This window comes from Apodemus sylvaticus, chromosome 1 (assembly GCF_947179515.1).
Source record: "Apodemus sylvaticus chromosome 1, mApoSyl1.1, whole genome shotgun sequence".
In the NCBI taxonomy this organism is placed as follows: domain Eukaryota; kingdom Metazoa; phylum Chordata; class Mammalia; order Rodentia; family Muridae; genus Apodemus; species Apodemus sylvaticus.
The window spans coordinates 128,204,207-128,212,602 of NC_067472.1; the positions used below are offsets into that span (position 1 = coordinate 128,204,207).

Below are 8,396 nucleotides of genomic sequence, written 5' to 3' on the forward strand. Positions count from 1 at the left end.
TTACGAGCAAAATGGAGACTTGTGGAGAGCTCTTGAGGCCGCTTCTAGGAATTTGTGGAGAATATTTGACATTGGGCTAGGACAAGGAAGAAGGCTCAAAAAAATACAGCCCAGGAATGTATACCTTGTATCTTGATTATCTTGATAAGTCCCTAGACGCAGTGACCTCAGGACATCTGTTTATGCCTCGTTTATTTCCTGACTACTTCATGTCTCAGGACTGACCGTATTCTTTGTACGTACCTACAACGGAGCAAAAGCAGACTGGGAGACATGAAACCCACTCCAGCCTCAGCATTGGCCGGGTCTTGTTATAAAGTTGTCTAATTTTCTTTTCTCTCTTTAATCCTCCCTCCTTCCCTCCCTTGAGACCCTGCTGACTTGACTGAGCTGACTGGTCAGAGACTGAATACAAAATGGTTATAGTTATGAGGTGGGGGAGAGAGAGAGAGAGAGAGGGGGGGGGAGAGGGAGAGAGGGGGGAGGCAGGGAGAGAAAGAGAAGGCGCCGGACTGGCTAGCGGTCCTTTTAATCTGCAGCACACACCTGTCACATGCACGTGAGGCAGTGGCAGTGATGGTATAAACAGTTGCTAAGTCCCTGAGAACAGGCCGCTAGTAGAATTATCTGTTCACTAACAAGAGGAATGGGTGAGGTAAGGAGGGAAAGGGGAGAAAGAAAGAAAGAAAGAAAGAAAGAAAGAAAGAAAGAAAGAAAGAAAGAAAGAAAGAAAGAAGGGGGAAAATTTTGGGCAGAACAGGGTGTTAACATGTGATAGTCCTGGTACTTGGGAAGCAGAGGTAGGCAGATTTCTGTGAGTTCAAGGCCGGTCTCCAAGAAGAAAGAGGGTGTGTGTGTGTGAAGGTTAAAATAGCTATTTCCTCAATTATTAGAAACATATAGATTTTTATTTTTAAAATATTTTTGTTTTTTGAGACAGGGTCTTACTACATAACCCTAGCTGTAGTGATTTGGATAAATAACTCATAGAGATACATCTGCCTTTGCCTTCATAGCCAGGTGTTAAGAGCATGTGCCACACTATGCCTGGATTTTATAGTTTAATATAGCTGAAATTAAGGTATCTTAAAAATCAGTCTCAGTAAACTGTGCAGTGTGCACTCTTTTAATCTCAGCACTCAGGAGGCAGAAGCAGGTGGATCCATGTGAGTTTGAGGCCAGCATGGTCTGCAGAGAGAGTCCAGGACAGCTAAGGCTACACAGAGAAACCCTGTCTTAACTCCTCTCCTCCGAATGAAAATCAATCTCAGTGATTTATAAATATCACCATAAAAAGGCTCAAGGAAAATATTTGTGCTGGAGGGCTGGAGAGAAGGTTCAGCCTTTAATTTTTTTCATTCAATTTGTATTATGTGTATATATGAGTGGGTTTGTGCCCTTGGAGGTCAGAGACATTGCATCTCTTGAAGCTGAAGTTACAGGTGGTTGTGAGGCACCGGAAGAAAGTGCCCAGAACTGAACTCTGCAGAATGCTCAAGCACTCTTAACCACCAAGCCTTTCTCTGGCCAGAGCCTTTTCTTGTTTTCTTTGGTAACAAAGTGATAGTTTCCTAGTTGTAATTGTGGAGTTTGAAACAGTATCCATGAGGATTTTCTTTTCTTTCTTTTTCCTTTGCTGGGGATTGAACCCACCGAGGATCTCACACGCTAGGCAACAGCTCTACTATGGAGTCCTCAGACCTGTTCATTGTATATGTGTGAGAATGTGTATATATGCATGTGTTCGTGTGTGTGTGTGTGTGTGTGTGTACCTGGTCCTATGCTAGATTATAAGCATGAATTTCCAATGGTCATTATTTTTCTGGCTAAAACTGAAACAGACATTCAGTTTCCATAGAACAACATAAGGCTGACACTGAAGCCAGGCATGGCAACTCACCTGCAATCCCAGCTCGCTGAGACCAAAGCAGGAGGATTGCCTCAATTTAAGGCTAGCCTTTGCTTAGAGTGCATCTTATCTCATAAGTAAATATTCTGGGTATGATGGTATACACTTTTAATCCCAGAACTCAGAAAGCACAGGCTCTTGAATATCCATGAGTTCTAGACCACATTGGTCTATACAGTGAGTTGCAGAACAGCCAGGGCTACATAAAGAGAAGCTGTCTCAGCAAAACCAAATCCCAATTAAACAAAAAATGGTTGAAATGCAGAGTCCCACTAATCTTACTTCTTCTTCATTCACATTTTGGTTCGTATGTCTTTAATTTCTAATTATTTCTGTTTATATGTACGTATATGCGTATTTACACACATATCTATACATGTGATGGTGTGTGTCTGTGATGGCACAAATGTAGAGGTTAGAAAGTCAATGTGCACGGGAGGTGGCGGCGCATGCCTGTAATCCCAGCACTTGGGAAGCAGAGACAGTGGATTTCTGAGTTCAAGGCCAGCCTGGTCTACAGAGTGAGTTCCAGGACAGCCAGGGCTACACAGAGAAACCCCATCCTGGAAAAAAAAATCCAAAAAAAAGAAGGAATGGCTCCCATAGACTCCTGTGTTTGATTACTTGGCCCGGGGCTGGAGAGGTGGCTCAGTGGCCCCTATGGGCCAAGAATTCATCTTTTTTTTTTTTTTTTAAGATTTATTTACTTATTTTATGTATATGAGTGCACTGTCGCTGCCTTCAGACACCGCAGAAGAGGGCATCAGATCCCATTACAGATGCTTGTGAGCCACCATGTGGTTGCTGGGAATTGAACTCAAGACCTCTGGAAGAGCAGTCAGTGCTCTTAACTGTTGAGCCATCATCGCTCCAGCCCGAGATTATTCTTGTGGCAGCAAACCCTGCAAGTGAAATTGCTGGATTCCAGAGTCCATGCATGTCAAGATGGAGGGAGGTAATGGGATTACCCTGGAGATGCTGCAGCAGCCAAGCACTCTCTGTTCCATGTTCACTATATTTTGAAACGACCTGTTTACATATCCGTCCCCACCACACCCCTGAAGATTAAGGTCCTCTCAGGAAGGAATGTGCCCTCTGATCCATCTCTATGTCATTCTTGGCAGGGCTTAGAGATCCAGTAACCCTGTGTGGGGCTGCACATGCCTCTGTGTTCCAGGCAATCTTTCAGCACGGTGCTGGAAGCTCATTTAGCCCCGGAGAACTTCCCCAGCAATTAGCACTGTTATTCCCTATTTGCAGCTAGGAGCCTGAGGTTCCAAGAGGCTGTGACTCTGCAGTGAGACCCTAACGATACAAATTCCATCTGCAAGTTGGTAGAAACTCTGTGCTCTGACCATCTCCTGCCAACCTAGTAATGTTGCCTCTGGCTCATATTAATGGCTTTTTAAAAAAAATAATATATTTATTTTTATCTTATGCATATTACTATGTTTTTGCCTGCATGTATGTCTGTGTGAAACTGTCAGATCTTGGAGTTACAGACAGTTGTAAGCTGCCATGTGGGTGCTGGGAATTGAACCAGGGTCCTCTGGAAGAACAGTTACAGTACTCTTAACCGCTGAGCCATTTCTCCAGCCCCACTAATGGCTTTCAACCATTTCTCGTTGTTTGATTCTTGCTCTCTGAATGTAGGAATGCTTAGGAATAATTTAAGCAAGTTGTAGAACAGTTCATGAAGTTCATTAGTATTCTAGCATCTTCTCCCATCAATGAGTTGGTCATCCTGAGTCCTTTTCTCTCTCTTTCCCTTTCTTTGTCTCCCTCCTCCTCCTTCTTCTTCCTTCTTCTCCTCCTCCTTCTTCCTCTCTCTCTCTCTCTCTCTGATACAGGATTTCCCTCTACAGCCCTGACTGTCCTGGCACTCAGTCTGTAGACCAGGCTGGCCTCAAACTCAGAAATCCACCTGCCTCTGCCTCCCTCGTGCTGGGATTAAAGGCATGCCCACCACTTGAGGCCTTATCTCAAAAGTGCATCCAAACAGACAGTAACAGCAAATTCACCCCCAAATCTGCTTCTAAACCCCATTATTGTGCATTTTCCCAAGTTAGAATCAAAGACTGGAGTGTGGCTCAGCTGGCAGAGTGCTTGCTGAGCACACCGGAAGATTTGTGGTGGCTTGAGTATGCGTGGCCCGTGGGAAGTGGCAGTAGTAGGCGTGGTGGCCTTATTGGAGAAGGTGTAGCCTTGTTACAGATAGTGTGTCACTGTAGGGGTGGGTTTTGAGGTCTCAGGCTCTGCCCAGTGAGGAAGGGAGCCTCTTCCTGGCTGCCTGGGGAGGACAGTTCCCCTCTGCTGCATGTAGATCAAGATGTGGAACTCTCTGCTCCTTCTCCAGCACCATGTCTGCCTGCATGCTGCATGCTTCCCGCCATGATGACAATGGACTGAATCTCTGAACTGTGAGCCAGCCCCAAGTTAACGTTGTCCTTTATTAGAGTTGCCTTGGTTGTGTTGTCCCTTCACTGCAATGGAAACCTAAACTGACACAAGGTTCTGGGTTTGAGAAGCCACTGAAAGCAGAAGGATGATGCACTCTAACATCCCAGCACTTGGGAGCTAGAAGCATGAAGATCGGGAGTTCGAGGCTATCTTCAGCTACAGAGCCAGTTTGAGGCCAGCCTGGCATACCAAACCCTATCTTAAAATAGTAGTAATAATAATAATTGGGGCTGGGTGGTGGTGGCACATGACTTTAATCCCAGCTCTTGGGAGGCAGAGGGAGGCGGATTTCTGAGTTTGAGGCCAGCCTGGTCTACAGAGTGAGTTTCAGGACAGCCAGGACTACACAGAGAAACCCTGTCTCGAAAAACCAAAACAAACAATCAAACAAATAAATAAAATAATTGGGCTGGAGAGATGGCCTAGCAGGTAAGAGCACTTGCTGCTCTTGCAGGGGACAAAGCTTTGGTTCCTAAGAGAATAAATGCACAGCATCTGAATTGTAGGGGCACACGCACACAGGCCAAAGCATCTGCCCGGCAGAAGTTAGGGTCGGGCTGTGGCAGGGGAAAGCAGCTGTTTGACTTGGTAAGAGGCAGTGCGGCCCCAGGAGACAGGACTATCCAGCTGTTCTTGTGCTCATCCATGCCAGAGCTACTGTGGGCATACAGAGCTGCAGGGCGCCTGCGGAGCTAGGCTTCAGGGAGAAGGTGCTGGAAACAGGCACAGGACAAGCTGGGGAGAGCACCATAAATAGCTCACTCAGCTCTCAACACTCGCCTCCTGTTTTCCACTTTCTAATAATGGCATTCTCCAGCCTTCCAGGGGAGGTCTGACTCACCGCGACTCCTCTCCTGCCTGGCGTATGTTCAGGCAGCGGCTGCACTACCTCTGTGGGCCTGTCCTTTGTTTGGAAGCCTTCCAGGACCCATGTCGGGCCAGTCTTTGGTCCAGGGACTCTGATCTCTCGTCTGGGTGTGAGCCCCTGCCTCCCAAGACATCTGCAGGCTCTGCCCACAAGCACACCACCGAACACATGGGGCAAGGGCTGGGCAGAGCCTGAGACACCCGCTCTGTGGCCTGTGGTCCGGAGCCCTCATGCTCTAGGTGGGTCTTCCACTCACGCTCCGCCAGCAGAGGACTTTGTCCTTGCTGGATGTCCACGTGCCATCACGTAGAAGTAGGGTAATATCAGCTTTGGGAAGTGGAGGCAGGAGGATCAGGAGTTCAAGGTCATTCTCCAATACAGATTAAGTTTGAGGCCAGCCTGGGCTATGTAAGATCTTATTTAAAAACAACAACAAATAACAATAATAAAATGTAATAAAGAAAAAAGAAGAAAAAGAAGCTCCTCTGGGGATTCCCTTCTTGTCCCTGGAGCTGTGACAACTGCATCTGTACAGAGGAGCGTTTAGAGGGTGGAGATAGAGTAATTTTTGTCCTTCCTCAAAGAACTTGTATGTAGCATAGACTCAATTATGAAATGGAGTTTAACTTTAAAAATATGGGGTGGGTAGCTGGGTGGCAGGTGGCTCATGCCTTTAATACCAGCACTCAGGAGGCAGAGACAGATGGATCTCTGTGAGTTAGAGGCCAGCCTGGTCTACAGAGTGAGCTCCAGGATAGCCAGGGCTACACAGAGAAACCCTGTCTTGAAAAGCAGACAAAAAAAGCCAGGCGGTGGTGGCTGTAATCCCAGCACTCTGGAAGACAGAGGCAGGCAGATTTCTGAGTTCGAGGCCAGCCTGGTCTACAGAATGAGTTCCAGGACAGCCAGGGCTATACAGAGAAACCCTGTCTCAAAAAAACCAAATCCAAAAACCAAAACAAAACAAAAAAAAATAAAGAAAAGCAGACAAAAACTAAATTTGGGGGCCAAGGAAATGACTCAACAGGTAGTGGTCTGGCCATGCAAGTGCAGAGTCGTGTGCTGACTCTGTAGAACCTACCTGAGGCCAGGCTTGGAGGGCGCATCTGTAACTCCAGTATTTTTGTGATGAGATGGGAGGCAGAGGCAGGAGAATGCCTGTCAGCAGTGGTAAACAATAAAAGACACCCTGCCTCAGACAAGATGGCAGGGGGACAACATACAAGGCTGCCTTCTGATCGCTCCACTCATGATTAGCACGTATTTTCCACTACTCATACACAGGTACGAGTTCACACATGCCATGAATGCACACACACACACATGTGGCCGGCACTCTGACTCTTTGAACTCAAATTACAGATTCTAACACAATTTTCTTTGAACACCTTATGGTGGTTTGAATATGCTCCGCCCAGGGAGTGGCACTGTTTGGAGGTGGGGCCTTGTTGGAGTGGGTGTGGCTTTGTTAGAGGAAGTGTGCCCCTGTGAGTGAGGGCTTTGAGAGTTTCATCCTAGCTCCCTGAGGATGCCAGTCTTCTCCCAGCAGCCTTCAGATGAAGTTGTAGAACTCTCAGCTCCTCCTGCACCATGCCTGCCTGGACGCTGCCATGCTCCCACCTTAATGATAGTGGACTGAACCTCTGAACCTGTAAGCCAGCCCCAATTAAATGCTGTCCTTATAAGATTGCCTTGGTCATGATGATTGATCACAGCAGTGAAAAGCTAACTAAGACAATTACTACCAGCACAGGAAAAAACTTTCAGGGTCAAAAATGTCCATGTGGGGCAGAAGAGATGACCTGGAGGTTAAGAGCTACCTCTTCCAGAAGACCTGGGTTCAATTCCCAGACCCATGTGGCAGCTCACAACTGTCTGCAACTCCAGTTCTGCATTCTCTTCAGGCTTTGAGAGTTCCATCACACATGCATGTGGTGCACAGACACACATGCAGGCAAAACATCTATACACATACATTCAGAATTTTTAGAAATTACCATGGCCAGGAGTGCCAATCAAGAACAACAGAGTTCCTAGTTTCTCTCTTCTCCCCTTAAGCGAATATTGGGCTGTCAGCCAGGTACTTGGTTCTGAACCGCAGCTCCATCCTGGCCATGTGACTTTGAAATGGTATCCTATCCTCTCTGGGCTCTGCTAAAAGCAGCTGCCTCACAAATCATTATGTGGAGAAAGCTGGCTTGGAGATGGACACCTAGGAGCAAGCAGGACAGGGGCAGTTTAAAAGGTGACCTTACCAGCTGGGCAGTGATGGCCCATACCTTTAATCTCAGCACTGGGGAGGCAGAAACAGGTGGATCTCTGAGTTCGAGGCCAGTCTGATCTATATACCAAGTTCCAGGACAGCTAGGGATTATATAGAGAAGAAACCCTGTCTCAGAGGGAGAAGAGAAAGAGGAAGAGGAAGAAGAAAGTGACCTTGTCTCAACTCATTCTAACTGATGCTGCACTTAGAAAGGTTTGCCTGGGGTTCTAGAAACATGAAGGCTTCTGCCTTGGTCCCTCAGCAGACAAACACTGAGGCTGGGCGGTGATTTGCCAGAACTCCGAGACTGAGTCTGTAATGTAGGAGAAGCCCCTTGTGAGATTCAGCAGCGATTGCTGTGGCATTATGGGTAGTTGAACTCCATAATGGCATCTGACTGGACGAGATGGCATTCTAGAAAGACCAGTTCTTAAGAAGTCTGTTCTCCAACCCAAATTGTGGATCCTGAAGTCCAGGGATCTGATATTGCCAGGATGGCATGAAAGCCCAAGTCAGCAGCCGCCGTTGGTCTTTACCAGTGTTTATACAAGAGAATTGGGAATCCAGTAAAAGGGCTCGCAGGCTGCCCCAGGCCAGGCTTTCATAGTCCTTTCCTCAGACCCTGGAGGGACCCAGATGTCTCTCTTCGCATATACTCTCTGTACTGGATCCCAGAACCAAATCTGTGGCTTTGATGATACCAGTTCAAGGCCACTTTCCTGGCACATCTCCACCTGGCATCGCCAATCATGACGCTGGGGTGAGAACTGGGAGCACAGGGCAGAAAGGTCGCTCCCGTTTGGTGTGAGTTTGGTGTGCCCGGGAGAGCTAGGGTGGGTTTGTGAGACTTGATATACAAAACCTAGCCTTCAAGAAAATGGGCAGTGATGGATTTA

At 47.1% G+C, this 8,396-nt stretch overlaps 1 long non-coding RNA gene across 1 annotated transcript in view; it reads left to right on the forward strand.

The window, feature by feature from the left end:
- The window catches only part of LOC127667225 (uncharacterized), a 400,922-nt gene that overhangs the window by 164,593 nt on the left and 227,933 nt on the right, over positions 1 to 8,396 (forward strand). The gene's annotated exons all lie outside the window — the stretch shown is intronic.